This window comes from Bubalus bubalis, chromosome 14, assembly GCF_019923935.1.
Source record: "Bubalus bubalis isolate 160015118507 breed Murrah chromosome 14, NDDB_SH_1, whole genome shotgun sequence".
Taxonomy (NCBI): domain Eukaryota; kingdom Metazoa; phylum Chordata; class Mammalia; order Artiodactyla; family Bovidae; genus Bubalus; species Bubalus bubalis.
Window position 1 is genome coordinate 68171870 of NC_059170.1, and position 16569 is coordinate 68188438.

Sequence of the window (16569 nt, forward strand, 5' to 3'; positions counted from 1 at the left end):
TAAATAACATTTCCTATTCTGCAGAATAATATAATACCCTGAATCAAACCAGTCCTACTTGGTAAACTTTACTTGAATGCTATTTTTCATCAACATCACATGCCTATTAGGAAAGAAAGAACAGCTGGCTTTTCACTAAAGTAATTATTTTTCATTATTGAATTTTGAGTATTCAATGTTACCTATCTTTTTCTGTGTCTCTCTTGAGTCATCCCAAATTAGATTGCTATATCCAGATACCTCAGTTTACTTTAGTAAAGGGGATAGGATGAATGGGAATAGAGGGGAAAGAAGTAATATTGCTTGTAGAATACTTTGCAGGCTCATATGGAATAAATAAAACAAAGACAATTTTATCATCTGCACAGGCAATAAACACCAGTTTCCAGGAATGAGCAAGATAACCTGTGAATTGACTGTAGTGTTGAGGCTGACTCCTGAATATGAATGTGAATACATATGTATTCATTGTTTCATATTACCAAGGCTGACACTGTTTACAGTCACTGATACAGAATGAGAACATCTGGGAACTCAATTACTTGACATAAATAAGTCTTTGTATTTGTAAAATAAAAAGTTTCTAATAGCCAAAGTTCTGGTTTCTTCTTCAATGGGAGCTGCTCATCATAAACCCAGAATTGAAAGTCAAATCTTGATTGATATTGAATCCTAAACTCACATGGGCTCGATAACCTAAGATCGCCTTTATACAGTTCAATCCACAGGCTGCTACAGTGGGTTTATAGTATCTCAGACTTGGAAAAGAAATTACTCCTGCAGTGGCAGTTTGCAGAACACTCTGCAGCATCTTCTCTAAAAGGAAACAAGCCAACCAGAGATAAGAGATAATAAAAGCATCGTATTCCAGAACTTGGGAAGTGATGGGGACTTCTTTCAAACAAGATGTGGCTGGTGGGTCTGCAGTTCCTTGCTGCTCATGGGGTGGTCAGAATCAGCTTGTGTGTAATGCAGAATTTCGGGCCTCATCTCAGACTAACTAGATCTGACTATGCATTTAAATAAAAATCCCCTGGTAATTTACAAGCACATTAAAATCTGAGAAGCACAATATTTTAAAAAAATATTTATTTGGCTGTGCCGGGTCTTATTTGCAGCATGTGGGATCTTCGCTCTTCACTGAGGCCTGTGAAATCTTTAGTTGTGGCATGTGAACTCAAGGATGGAGCCCTGGTCCCTTGCATTAGGAGTTCGGGGTCTTAGCCACTGGACTCAGATGTCCCCTGTGAAGCATTACTGTACACTATGATATACCCAGCATCAACCGAATCTCTATACCTGGCTTTCATTTAGTTGAAACAAGGCTTTCGTGAAAATACTGAAAATGAAGATTTTGTCCCCAGGGGAAGGTAGGGAAGGCAGATAGAAGGAAACTGAGAGGAAAAAGATCTTAGAAAGTAGATAACAGGCTTCCAGGTCTATGACTCCAAGAACAGACCCTGAAATGAACACAGACTCCATCCACACCATGCAAATATCGACTTGTCCAGCAAGCACAAAGAGTGTGGTCACTAAAACTGGCTTCTGACTTTCTGATACTCAGCTTATTCATCTATAAAACCAGGAAGTGATACAAGATAAGTTCCATCTAACTCAAAAGTCCTCCCACTGGACTTATGAAAAATAACAGGCCAGGTGGTGGTGGGGGGGAGAATATTCACATAAGAATATTTGCACAATTCTTATGCAGATTGCTTTGTGATCTTGAACAAATTTTATGTTGAAATTTGATTACTGCTGCACTGAGAGTAACCATTTCTTCCTTTTTAAGGAAAAATATCTATTTATTAAAAAAATTTTTTTTGAAAACTGAATCTTTCTATGCTTGAGTGAGAGGAACCATTTCTTGACCTTTGTTCATTCTAAAGATCTTATTGCTGCTTTCTACTTCACCAACGTCAACTACAATGCACATATACATTAGAGAAGGGAGGGGATCCACTGAGAGCTTGGAACAGGAAGAGAGAAGAATAAAATACATAAGAAATCTTTGTGTTCTCGGGGTTGAGAATTCACAATTGCTCTGACTTCATCTCACTCTGTCTTTAGTTCCTTTCACAGAGTTTCATTTCCCAATTTTCTAAAGTACTATTGTCCTTCACTTGAGCTCAAAACAGAAACAACTTTTTCACCCTCACAGGCATCTCTGTAGGATGCCTGAATGGCCATACACATTCATAAGCAAAATTTAAAATCTACAAGATTCAACAACCCCTGGGCTGATCTGGGGAACCAGCTCCCAGGTGGCTTTTATGACCTATTTTCCCTTAATGGTAATTCTTCAAGTTGTCCCAAAGCCTTCCTAAATGAATCCTGGCTCCTTTATAGAAAATATTTTAATTTGTAACATTTCGGCAATGCTGCAACCAGGTTACAAAATGAATGGATAAAATGTGGCATTGAACTTGGGTTTCCATTCCCCCTGGTATTAAAGAGACTGTTGCATCTTGGAACTTGAACTTGGATAGGACTTTCTCAACTGAACACAGTCAACTGCCAGAGCTTCAGGCATGAACCCAGAGAAGATGAAACTCCAGACGTGATGGAATTAGCCCAGAAGCACCAGGCCAAGATGAGAAAGGCCAAATGGAAGCAGGCAGCATATAGGATTCAGCTGCCAACTCAACCCCTCCAGGAGTGCCAGGTACCAAGTTCTCACAGTGAGTGTCAGAACCAAGATGGCAAATTGAGGTGGGCATTTAAGGGGAGGACACAGTCTATTAAGTCACCCTAGAGAACTTCCTTTATTCATTCTCTTGAGAAATTGGCAGAATGAACTAAAAACCACATGAGCTTATCTCTGCTTCAACATCATTTGTCCTCGTGGACTCAGTATCAAATTTGCATCTTGCTTAATTTGGCAAAGGATATCACTCTGACAGGGAACCACAAAACCCATGTGTGCACAAGATGACTTCAACTAAATTTTCATGCAAGCAATCCCCAAGATGTTTTATTACTTAATGCTCAAATCTGCAGTTCCAAATCCACAAGTGTCCCTCACCCTCCACCAGAAATGTTCATCAAAATATCTGGCCTTTATCTCAAATTTGTGTGTGTGTGTGTGCTAAGTCGCTTCCGTCATGTCCAACTCTTTGCAATCCCATGGACTGTAGCCCACCAAGCTCCTCTGTCCATGGGGTTCTCTAGGCAAGAACAATGGAGTGGGTTGTCATTTCCTATTCTAGGGTATCTTCCTGACCCAGGGATCGAGGCTGCATCTCTTATGTCTCCTGCATTGGCAGATGGGTTCTTTACCACTAAAGCCACCGGGGAAACTTCTAAAGCAATCCTCTTTCTAGCTTCACATCTCCCAACAAGCCCTCTCCAGACCTCCCTCACTGGGTTTGGTGGGTGACGCCAATGATATGCCCAAAGTGGAAACTTTTTCTTTACTGCCTGAGTTTCAGCAAGCAATATTGATTTGTGTTTTCCAATATTATCTGTAATCAGCCATTGCTTTTTTCCCTTTCTACAAGACCAGTCTAGTTCATGCATTTATTATCCTCATTTGAACTATTTGGAAAAACTCTCATCTCCATTTACCATTAACTCATTTGGCAGATATATGAGCACCTACTGTGCCCTGTAGGCACTGTTCTAGGTGCTGAGGATAAAAGAGATGAACAAAATGGGACTTAGTCCTAGTCCTCTCGGAGTTTATGGTTTGTGCTGCTCTTGTCAGAATAACACATTTTGCAGGACACCATCAGTCACCTTGCTCACACACTTTTTGAATCCCATATTCATCCAACTCAAACGCCTCCAATGGCCCACTGAAAACAAAGCCAAGCAAAATGAAAACTCTCTCATCCCTTTAAAGAGTGCAAGTCGCTTCTACCTACACCTCTCAACTCATATTTCATTATTCTCTCAACAAACCATCTGGTTGAAACCAGCTGGCTGCAATGCCCCTTTCGGAACTCCATATTTCTCACTTTGCCTTGTTGCTGCTGTGTCTTTTCCTAGAAGATCTACATCCTCCATGGTGAGATTTTTCTAATCACCTTACTGAAAAATGTTCTCTTTCTCCTCTGAACTTAAATACTTGCTCAATTTAAATGATACTTAATGTATTCAATAGAAATGTTTTCATCTCATCATTGGACAGACTTTGTCCTAGGCATGGAGAGTTAGTGAAGAGCATAGTTTCTCTTACTATAAACCAGATTTCCATTTTTAGATAGTTTGGTTCTTAAAAGCAGGCTTCATCATACCTTGCACCTCCATAGGATCTCATGAATTTCCTTGCTCACATGGGTGCTTGGTGATGCAACTAGTAATTAATAACAATCTTGTTAAATGTCAACAGATGAATCTTAAAGTTTCATTGTTTATTATGTCCATAAGCATCTTCATTATTCCTTACATACGTTTTTAAATTGTGAGCTATTTACTGAAATCTATTTCACTGGAAGCCCAATTTGGGAATGATTTCCCTTTGCATCAAGGAGCTCAAGGGGAACCTGGTGCATTATAATGAGTTACAGGTGACCAAGTGTCACTTTTGGAGATGCTTACCTGAGTTCCATAGGTCTGAGTTGGCCAAGTGTGTGTGTGTGTGTATCTGTGTCTCTGTGTGTGTTCCCAGTCATGTAGTTGTGTCCGACTCTTGGCAACCCAATGGACTATTGCCTGCCAGGCTCCTCTGTCCATGAGATTTCCCGGGCAAGAATACTGGAGTAGGTTGCCATTTCCTCCTCCAGAGGATCTTCCTGACCCAGGGACTGAACCCATGTCTCTGGAGTCTCCTGCATTGGCAGGTGGGTTCTTTACCGCTGCACCACCTGGAAAGCCTGAATTTGACCAGGAGATGGTCTCAAATGTCATATTGTGGTGGTGAAGCAGCATTTCCACTTCCTCACTGGATAATCCTGCTCTGGATATGAACTCCTCTTTAGCATCCTTTATGTAGCTCAGCGTCTCTCCTTGAAGTTCCATCCTTCCTCCCCCACCCAAAGTGTGACAGGCAGAGGGTTAAGGATGAACAGTCAGGCTAAATGGTGAATTTATTTTCTCTGTTGGCCTGTGTCACTGCCTCCATTTGGTTTTATATAGTGGCATGTGAGTTTAATATAGCTTATTTGAAAAATGAAACCAGCATTGGATGCTTGAGTGGTTTGAGCCCAATAGGAAATCTGTATATTTGCCAGAAAGAAGGCAAAGGGAAATACATAATAGAAACATTTACAAAACCTAATCTGAAAAGAAAGCTTTCTAAGGTTTAAAAGTATGTATGTATAAATGAGTTTTGTTAATTTATATGATCTTGGTAGCTTGAACACTCCAAACACTGATGGAGGCAAATGTTTGAGAAGGTATAATAAAAAACAAACCAATCCTTCATGGGAAGAGAAACGCTTCCATGTTTTGTCAAAGCTCAGTGGACAGCAAATCTGAAATCCTTCAGGGAAGACCGAGAAGCTTTTCTCCTAATATGTTTTATATGACAAAGCAGTATCAGGTAAATATGAGGAAAATGTATTTAACATAGTTTTATCTTGGCAGCATCCCTTTAAATACAAAAGAAAATGAACAATGGAAGGTGATGAAACAGAATTCTTTGCCCAAGAGGCTCCAATAGCTCTTAGGAGGCTCAGTCCTAGAATTCTCCTGTCTTCCGCATTAACCCTTCTTCCAACAGGCTGTGTGTGTGTGTGTGTTTCCCTCAACCCCCTCAAGAAGTGCAACTTATCCATAGCAAAGAAGGAGTTCTAATTGCAAAATTACATCTTCCCTGGAATCCATTTTCTACCCTTTTGCTCTAGAAGCGCTGAAGATATGAACGCTTCCACAAACAGAATGAATAAAGCCCCAATTCTCCATGGTGACAAATTCAGGAAATGGTAGGTTTTATCTTCAAGGAGTCAATGGCTCCACAAAAGCTCTCATGCGCAAATAATGGAATTCTCAAATTGGGATAAATGTGCTTTTAAGACTTTTTATTTTGATCGTTTATTTCAGGTAACACTTGTGGATAATATAACACAGCTTTGGATGCCTGAACAGATAAAGAAAATCTAAAAGGGAAAAAAAAATTAGGGCAGGCCTTTATTAAATTTTAAAGTATGCCTTTGCTACACTTTTATAAAGAGCCAAATAGGGTATCGAAATCTCTGGAGATCGCCAGTATAATTTCTTTATCATGTTCCATTTAAAATTTAATTATGCAGTCTACAAGAAGAATCTGAGCAGTTTAAATAGGTCATGCAGTGAGTAACTTAACAATATTCTAAAGTTTTCCTTGTAAAGATGGTTCCTTTGATAGTCTGTTACACATCAGAACACTATATTATAAAACAAGTGTAATTTAATTCAGTCACTACGGACTCTTATACACATCCATAAAGAAATGTTTTGATTTAGGTTATCTGGAGAATCAATGAAAACCATATTCCTGGTAGAGCTGCCCAAGATAGATAGGCGATATGTGCATATATACTTTCTTTGGGTAACTGTTATTTTCATATGTCATAGCAAGGTCAAGGGAATTTTATATTTAATAATTGGGGTATTTTGTTTTAGATCAATAATCATACATAGCAAGGCAAAAGATCTAGCCACAGAATAATTAATATCTGAACGAGAGGTTTCTGTGGCCTGTGGCTTAACATTGCTTCATTCCCCATCACAAATTTCAACAAGTGTGCAACTCTGACTTCCTTACAATAATGTAAAGTAGGCATTATTTTGAGCACTTTACACCTATCACTTTATTTCATTCTCTGAACAACTGTTCCTATAATGACTTCCAATTTACAGATAAAGAAAACGAGGCACAGAGAGGTGAAAAAACTTACCCAAGATCACGGAGCAAGTAAGGAGCCGAACAGGGATTTGAACATATGTTGAAGTTTGTCTCCAGAGTGTATGTGCTGAACCACTTCACCAGAGTGCTTCTTGTAAGGCAACAAGGTATCTTGTCTCGGTCGAAGCACAACCCAAATAATGAGCATTAAGCTACCTCTGAATCCACCAGTTTAAAAGCTATCATCTACTGATTACTCCCTGGGTGCCAGGCTAAATATTCTATATAGATTATCTTCTCTCAGTGACACTATGAGATGGGTAGCATAATTTTTCCAAATTTTCAAATAAAAAGTGAGACAGAGATATTAACTCACTCATTCAAGGTCACGTGATTAAGATGCAGGATACAGGATGCTTGGGGCTGGTGCACTGGCATGACCCAGAGGGATGGTACAGGGAGGGAGGTGGGAGGGGGGTTCAAGGATGGGGAACACATGTACACCCGTGGCGGATTCATGTTGATGTATGGCAAAACCAATATAACATTGTAATTAGCGTCCAATTAAAATAAATAAATTTAAATTAAAAAAAAAGTACAAACACAAGATTAAAGCATGTCTGAGCCCAAAGCCCAGTCTCTTAACCTCTGTGCTAACAGACTCAACAGCAACAGCTCTGAGCAGCCTGCTAACAGTCAAATTTAAGTTTATAAGTTTCCAGCCAACAAGACGAATTTTTCTGGTTGGCAAGAGCAGAGTGAGAAGGGTGATCGAACACAGAAATCATATATCTGGTCTAAGACTGGTAGTCTGTGAAGTTTCTCCCATGCTTCCTCCCTCCTTTCCTCTTAGGAGCTGAATGTGTCCCCCCACCCCCAAATTCGTATGTTGTTGTTTAGTCACGAAGTTGTGTCTGACTCTTTGTGACCCCATGGATTGTAGCCTGCCAGGTTCTTCTGCCCATGGGATTTCCCAGGCAAGAATACTGGAGCAGGTTGCTATTTCCTTCTCCAGAGGATCCTCTTGATCCAGGGATCAAACTCGAGTCTCCTGCATTGGCAGGCAGGGTCTTTACCATTGAGCCACCAGGGAAGCCCGCAAAATTCATATGTTGAAATCCTAAAGCCCAGTGTGATGGGGCTAGGAGGTGATCGGGTTTAGCTAAGGTCATTAGGGTGGGGATCAGAAGAGACCAGTGAGATGGCTCTTTTTCCTTCTCCCCTTCTTTACCAGCTCCCCCACCCCAACCTGGTGAGGGTATAGAAAGATGGCAGCAGACAGTAGACCAGGAAGCTGGTTCTCACTCAGATGCTGAATCTGCCAGCACCTTGGTCCTGGACCTCCCAGTTTCCAGAACTGTGAGAAACAGGTAAGTTTAAGTCACCCAGGCTCTGGTATTTTGTGATAAAAGCACCACCAGACCAGGATACTTCCCAATTCAAACTTTTATTCATTCATTCAAACATCTATTCACTCAAAGATTTATGTAAATATTAATTAAGGGTTTACTATGTTCCAGGCACTGTTAGACATTGAGGAAAAACGATGAATAATAGTGGGATCTCAATGCATTTCCTTGGAGAAGGAAATGGCAACCCACTCCAGTGTTCTTGCCTGGAGAATCCCAGGGACAGCAAAGCTTGGTGGGCTGCCATCTGTGGGGTCGCACAGAGTCAGACACGACTGAAGCGACTTAGTAGTAGTAATGCCTTTCCTAATTAGTGGAGATCTAAAAGTCCTCTACTGAACTCTATTATCAATGATACGGATGCCAGCATAGGAGTTAGCACTCGGGCCTTTGGAAACTACAGGAGAGGCATGGAACCCTTCTGGACAGAGATGACTTCAGAGCAGAAATGCATCTAAGATGCGTCTGGAGCATGGGTTGGTCCACTTTTTCTATAAAACTAAATAATGGATGTTTTCGGCTTGCTGGGTCATACAGTCTTTGCCACAACCACTCAGCTCTGACTTGATAGCACGAAACCAGACATTGGCAATATGTAAATAGATGGGTTTGGCTGTGTCCCAATAAAACTTATTTATAAAAACAGGAAACAGGCTGGATTTGGTCTGTGGGCTGTAATTTGCCACCCTGTATAGGGGATGTGTAAGGGATAGGTTGGGGAAGGAGAAAAAGAACAGGGAGATGATAAGAGACTTTCAAGTAGACAGAGAAAAGAAATGAAGACACAGAAACAGGTCCTCAGTTTTCTTCTCTCTAAAATGGGGGCTCACACGGTCATTCAACAAACATCAACTGGCTGCCATCTCTGTTGGGAGTCCTGTGAACGGAGGAATAAGCAAGAAAGCCAAAGGAGATTCTGTCCTGGGGGGTGAAGGGAGGGGAACAGACAATGGGTAAATGGACAAATAAACGAACATATGACAGTTACTCTGTGGGTGATATAACATGGCAACGTGACAGTAACTTCGCTACAGATGGGACTGCTTAGAGTGGTCAGAAGCAGGATCTCTGCGGAAGTAAGAGGGGAGACAGGCCAGTGGGTCAGCAACACAGGAAAGGAAGGAGACGGCGAGCAGGAGGCAATGAGCTCGCAGAGGCAGCCCACAGAGCTTCCCGAATGCCAAGGCACGCTGTGTGGACTTTATTCCCAGCAAGAGCAAACTTGATCACTTTGAAGCCAAAAGCAATGTGGTTTGATTGATGACTTTTCAAAGATCTCTTCGGCTGCCGTGTGAAGAATGATTTGCAAAAGAGGAAATGGAAGACCAGTTAGGGGCCATTTTTACAGTACAACTGGGAGTCTACGACGGCTTAGAAAAAGATGGAGAAAGTGGCCAAATAAAAGATGAAATTTGAGACTGAGTCAATAGACTTGGCTGATGGATGGTCTATTAAGTGTGAGAAAAAGAAAGGCAATATAAATGACTCAAGGATTCTCCTTTAAACAGTTGGGTGCCTGAAGTTAAGGTGGTTGGGGGTAGATTTAAAAGTTCTTTTTGAGGGACTTCCTTGGTGGTCCAGTGGTTAAGAATCCACCTTGCAAGGCAGCGGATACATATTCAATCTCTGGTCGGGGAATGGGCTACTAAGGCCATGTGCCGTAAGTACTGAGCCTGTGTGCCACAGCTAGAGAGAAGTGCCATGCTGCAACAAAGAGCAGAGCACTGCAACTAGGGCCGGACACAGCCAAATGAATAAACGTTTTAAAACCGGGTTCTTTTCAATCACATGAACTTCAAGATTATATATCCAAGAAGAGATGTTAAACTGATGACTGGGTATTCAGATTTGAAACTCAAGGTAGAAACTGAGGCTGGAGATATGAAAACGGGAACTATCCTTCTTAAGATGAACTTGATGACATCTTTCTCTACATCCTCTCTATGAATGAAGAGAGAAATGGACAAGGGAGGCCCTGGGAAGCTCAGCACGCAGAGTCCAGCAGAGGAGGAAGAACAGGCAGGCAGACTGGGAAAGACGAGCCAGTGAGAGAGGGAGAGACCTGGGAAAGACTGTTGTCCCAGAAACTCAGAAGGTTTTCGTTTCATGAAAAATGGAGGCCCTACTTTGTGTGCAGCTGAGAGACCAAATAAGAAAACAGATAAACGGCCACTGGACCTTGTTGGACGGAGGGTGCTGTTGACCTTGATCAGGCCAGGATAGTGGAATGAAAGGGTTAGAAAGCCAGCTGGAATAGGCTGAGGGTTGAGTAAGAAAAAAAGTTCTTGTGGCAGATACCACTTCCTAAGTATGTAAAGCCATTTTCCCCCTACCTTGACTTCTTCTTTTCTTCTTAATGGCAGAATATGTCTCCTAATATAAAGGCTGCAAATACCAGAGACCCAATTTCCCCTCCCTAAGAACTCAGACACAGGCAAGAAAGTCTTCCCTAAAATAGACCACATGATAAAAAATGCCCTTCACTGGATGTGATCATGTCTCCATGTGATGGCTGGAGCTGTGGCAGTCACATTGTGAACATGAGGCACATCAGAACCAAGAGATGCTGAGAATGGCAGAGGAAAAAGAGAGAATACATAAGGGCACCATATTAACTATGGGTTTTCTCAGATTTCTTGAACTATAGCTACAAACTCAATCTGCATTTTCTACCCTGATATAGCTACAATGCTTTTTATTAAATGGCTTCAACCTGGGATAGATAATAAAAATATTATAAGAGAAAGATTCAAGCAGGAAAAAATTTAGTCATAGGCTATGGTGGGGGGGGGCAGGATGCACTGTAAAAGATAAGGAGGTGGGGGTTGGGGCGAGGAAAAAGAATACTTCTTACCAAGTGCAACTGCGGCCACAGAGTCAGTGTGCAGTATACTGGTGGGTGCTATAAGCAGGAAACTGGGTAGTGTAAGGTCTGGAAGATAATCACTTAAACCAGAGGGCTTGTTTTCTATTGTTAGCCGAACAGTGACTCAGAGAGGGGAGCTCTAGGGATTGTAAGGTCTGGGAGTCCCGTGGGGTCCCCTGTGGAGAATATCCAACTTTTTTTTTTCTTTCCCCAAACCCATTCTGTCAATTTGCCCAGATGACTCTTCTTAAACAACAGTTTAGAACTCTTCTTGGATGAATAATAATCAAAGAGAAGAACAGCTCCTCAGACTGGTGTCTAAACCCTTCACATCAAGTGATCTCCAAGTGCCTCTTCTTGTCTCTGCACTCCCTCCAACAAGATGGCACCACTTCCTGTTCCCTGCACAGCCCCTGCACACCTCCTCTGGGTGATGATGTTCCCTCTGTGTGGGGCACACAGCCCCCTGCACCGCCATATGGTCAGACCTGAGCCATCTGTCCAAGCCCTGCTTAGAAAGTTGACTCACAAGCCTGTCCTTGCTTCCTCCAATTAGAGGTGGCCCATCTCACTTCTGAAATTCCCTGGTACCTTTTGCTTACTGACATGTCTTTCTACCTTTCTTAAGGCATTAAACACTTTCCACCCAGCACCGTGATTATCTCTACCTGCTATCCTAGACTACATTACTTAGGAGAAGAGACAGTGATCAGTTTGTTCTCCACCACAGAGCCTATAACCATTCTTTGCATAGAAGTAGTGTTCAATGCACCTTTGTTGAATTAATTAATAAATGGTGGATGTTGTAAATATCAAACTGCAACAGACCTGGGTCCCAGGAAGCTGGGAAAACTGTTCTTTCTTAGGGATAATAAGGAAAATAAGAAATATTCATCAGCTCTAGATTAATTAGTATGAGATTGGTCTGGAACCAGCAGCGTTTTCCCCTCATATTTCCTTAACCCTGTCCCCACCAGGTCCTGGCAACCAGTTTTCTACTTTCTATGTGTTTGACTTTTTAATTTTTTTATTGTGACTTTTTAAAAGATTCCACATGTAAGTGATATCATGCAGTATTTGTCTTTGTCTGTCTGGCTTATTTCACTTAGCATAATGCCCTCAAAGTCTACCCACGCGGTCACAAATGGCAGAATTCCTACTTTCTCATGGTCAAATCATATTCCAGTGAATGTAAATACTATGACTCCTTTATCCATTCATCTACTGATAGGCACGTAGGTTGCTTCCATGTCTTGGCTGCTGTGAACACTGCTGCAAGGAACATGGAGTGCAGATATCTTTTTGAAATTCTGTTTTCCTTTCCTTTGGATACTCAGAAGCAGTAATGCTGGATTATGTGGTGGTTCTATTTTTAATTTTTTGAGGATTCTCCATACTGTTTCCCATAGTAGCTGCACCAATTTACATTCCTATCAACAGCGCATGAGATTCCCTTCCTTCACATCCTCACCAATGCTTGTTATCTTGTCTTTTCATGAAAGGCATTCTAACCAGTGTGAGGTGATAGCTCATTGTGGTTTTGATTTGCATTTCCCGGATGATTTGTGATGTTGACCATTTTTTCATGTACCTGTTGGCCCTCTGTATGTCTTCTTGGGAAAAATGTCTATTCAGGTCCTCTGCCCATTTTTAAAATCAGACTGTTGAATTTTTTTGCTATTGAGTTGTGTGAGTTCTTTACATGTTTTGGATATTAAACCTTAGAAGACATAATTTGCAATTGTTTTCTCTCATTCTACAGTTTGTCTTTTCATTTTATTGATGGTGTCCTTGGCTTTGCAGAAGCTCCTCGGTAAGATGTAGACCCGCTTTTGTCTACTTTTTTTTTGTTGCCTTTGCTTCTCATGTCACCAACATTCTTATCTTCTAATTGCTAAAGGTCTTTCAAAAGACAGCAACTTAATTGAGGACTATGAGAAATATGAGCTTTTCTTACCTACCAAAGCCCCCACAGGGGAATGAATGTCTAACTAAAAACCCATGGTGCATACATGGTGAGCTGAGCCGCCAGATATTTCCTTAATTCTCTTTGTCGCCACCTTTTCCCTTCGCTGCTACCTGATCAGTGACACCCATGACTGAGATATCTAGTCAATCAGAGTTCAGCCTTGCCCTTCCACTATATGAAATCTGCTGAGTTCAAATTTCAGATAACAAAGACCTATAACTGAAGATCAAAATTTCATAAGTGAAACTGCCATGTCATGACTTGTCTCTCTGATAGTCACACCAACCAAGTTCTAACTTCTTGGTAGAGAAGCTCAAATGATAATCTGATGGTATATACTGATGTTCTTAGCCTTGGGTGTTAAAAGGCTAAAAAAAAATTGCTTCCACTGAATGCTTATATTTCCTAACCTCCTCTGAGAAAGAATTGAAAAAAGATTAAGTTACAGGATTAAAGTAGAAGAAAAGGGGACTTCCCTGGTGATCCAATAGCTAAGACTCTGTGCTCCCAGTGCAGGGGGCCTAGGTTTGATCCCTGGTCAGGGAACAGATCTCACATGCTGCAACTAAGAGATCCCGTATGCTGCAATGAAGATCAAGGAGCCCATGTGCCTCAACTAAGGCCTGCTGCGGCCAAATAAATCAATAAATATTAAACAAATAAGTAAAATAGAAGAAAAAGGCTGTGTGTCTTTTATAACTTTAATCTTTGGCCCCTGCCTCCACTGGCTTCTGCTAAAATCCATTAAAAAATAGGATCTTATTTATGTATTTAATTATTGTAAGCTTCATTTACCAATCCTTCATGTTTTTCAAAGAGCATCCTGACTTCTGGGTGTTGAGCTTTAAAAACGGCTCATGAATCTCTACTGGCATCTTTAAAATGCTCCTATTAAGGTCTATTAAATAGCTTTATTTTCTGTTTAGTTTATGTTGAGAAACAGTAGATTATGTTTAAGGAATTAAAAAGCTCTCTCTTTTCCAAAACCAGCCACTAATATTGCAAGATCAGAGTAAAACCTCTGTTAATAAACATTTTGTTGACACCTTCACTCTGCTATCCATAATAAAGTTAGCCCTCTGTATAGGCATCCTTTATACTAAAATCCCAGTTTATCATAACTAAGTTAGTATCTCCATTCCACCTGAACAACTGGGGTTTTACCATGATTTAATTAAAATGCATCTACCTAAACTAAACACCTTGCACCATTTAAAAAAATCTTGAAAGACATGCTTGCAATGGAGAAAAACAATTGTTCCAATTGTTAAATTGATCTTTGCTGCAGCAGCAGCACAGCAAAATAAAAGCATGAAGTCTTATATAAGATTAGAAATGATCCTTTTCACAGCTCAGGAAATGGACTCATACATTCCTTTTCCAGAACACTTCAAGATTAAGAGGATAGCATGAGTAGAACACGTAGCCAGTTTAAATATTTGTTTTAATCCTGACAAGAACATTGGTTTTAATATTTATAATATGATTACAATGCTTAGTGCATGGTGCCCATATAGTCCAATTTTTTTTCTGGCGACATATTATAACTAGGCTTTAATTTCAGCAATGGTAAGAATTCCAAAAACACATTTAGGTTATCATTAGCAATGAAAGAAACCCAGGTGTCTGTTCAAGTACCTTGTGCATATACCTCAGCTCAACCTCAACCCATTTTTAACAGCAAAGAGAGGATCCACTGCTATATGATTTGCACATTTCACAGAATAGTATCAATCAGTGGCCAGCTGTGTAAAGCAATTAAAGTTGACATATCTCATCTTTGTGCAATATTTGTAAATGGTCTTTCTGAAAGTTTGAAGATAGTCCAAGCCAAGGTGAACCAAAGCATAAACCTGCTATGAAACGCCGCTGTCTTTCCTTCCAGCTCCATATCACAAGCTGGCAGTTGCCCGAATTACAATTTTCCGTTTTTCCCAGATGTCACCACATAAGCACACTTTTGTGACTAAAAGGATAAAACCTCCAAAGTGTCATGTTCCACTAATCATTAGCCGACAAACAGAGTAACGACAGGTGTCTTGTTCTAAATGCACTAAGGTTTTCCAGGGCTCATTTGCACTATCCCAATGACAAGCTGAAGAAATTTGAAAAAAATGGCTAAAAAAGGCTGAGAGTTGAACACCTGATTGAATTCCATAAGATGGTACAAATAAATAAATGCTAGCAGCTGGAAGAGTGGACGCCAGGAGAAGTTTTCTTTTTTTTTTTTTTAATTTTATTTTATTTTTAGACTTTACATAACTGTATTAGTTTTCATCATCAGATAGTCACATTATTTCGTGTTAATGTGAAGGGAAATAATTGTCAGTGGATAATGTCCTAAACTGCCCCCAGAGAGAGTCAAAAGAATGCCCAGGGCTACATTAGAAGAATTGAGAAATAACTGACACATTATTTCTCACGCCTTTACCGCCATATAATGACTGCATGCTGCAGTTAGAATGGGATTGGTGGTGTGTTTATTCTCAACACGATGCAGTATTGAAGTAACAAAAATTCATGGAAAGAAACAATAAGTAGGCTCATTACTAAAATACCTCCCACAAAACTCAAGAAGTGAGCAAACTCCCTCCAGTAATAAGCCGGCAACAACCAAAGATCATTCTCAGTGAATGTGGGAAATGCCACTTGATATTCACAACAGGATGCTACTTAATAGAATTCAGGGTGTGCACCAGATTTTGCAGACATCTGAGTAATTTTCATCTTCATGATTACAGTTCTGCATGGGTCTTAACTGACAATACAGGGGTGGCCCACCCCTTAGCCATTCTAGAAAAGTTTAAAAGTCACACTTCATTCCATTATTTGGGGATTAACTTCTGCACCACAAACACGAGTAGATACACAACTCTCTGTCTCCCAGAAAATGACGAGATGCCGGGTCTTCACACGGGACTCTTTCCAGACTGAAAGCACAGGACACACACACCCGCTGGAGATACCCGCACCAGAACACACAAACGCTTTTAACCCTGCAAGCTAGCCTTGAGATGGTAGCCCAAAAAATTAAGACATACAGTAATTTAAATATTTGGATCACAGAAAACAGTTTTCTGGCCGTATTAGTTATGATCCTATAAGCAAAGATTTTCTTTATGTTAAAAAAAGCAACCACATGAGCTTATGTCCTGGAACAGATGGCAACGGTTCAGACCTCCCCCGGCTCCCCAGTGTTGTGCATCATCACATTCTGTAAGCTCTTCTATCCTTCTTGAGAGTCTCTACATTTCCCTTTCCAACACTTTCCAGGCAAAACCCCATGCCCTATTCATTCATTCACCGAAGGACACCAAGCAGCTTCAAGGATGCAGGCACGATGCTAGGTGTTCTGTGTGATGCCCAGAAAATCTCTCTTAGAACGTTCCTGCCTCCTTTCTTTCTTTCTTTCTTTCTTTCTTCTAATAGATAGTGGTAATCATTTCTGATGGCTAGCTGCCTATAATTGGCACTCTGTTAATCATGTCTTCTGTCATATAGCGACATATCCAAAATACATTAAAGATATCGATCAATTTATATACTGACTGCTTTC

At 40.7% G+C, this 16569-nt stretch overlaps 1 protein-coding gene across 1 annotated transcript in view; it reads right to left on the reverse strand.

Annotated features, from left to right (window-relative positions):
- Positions 1–16569, reverse strand: part of CELF2 (CUGBP Elav-like family member 2) — a 565824-nt gene that overhangs the window by 414352 nt on the left and 134903 nt on the right. The window lies entirely within an intron of this gene.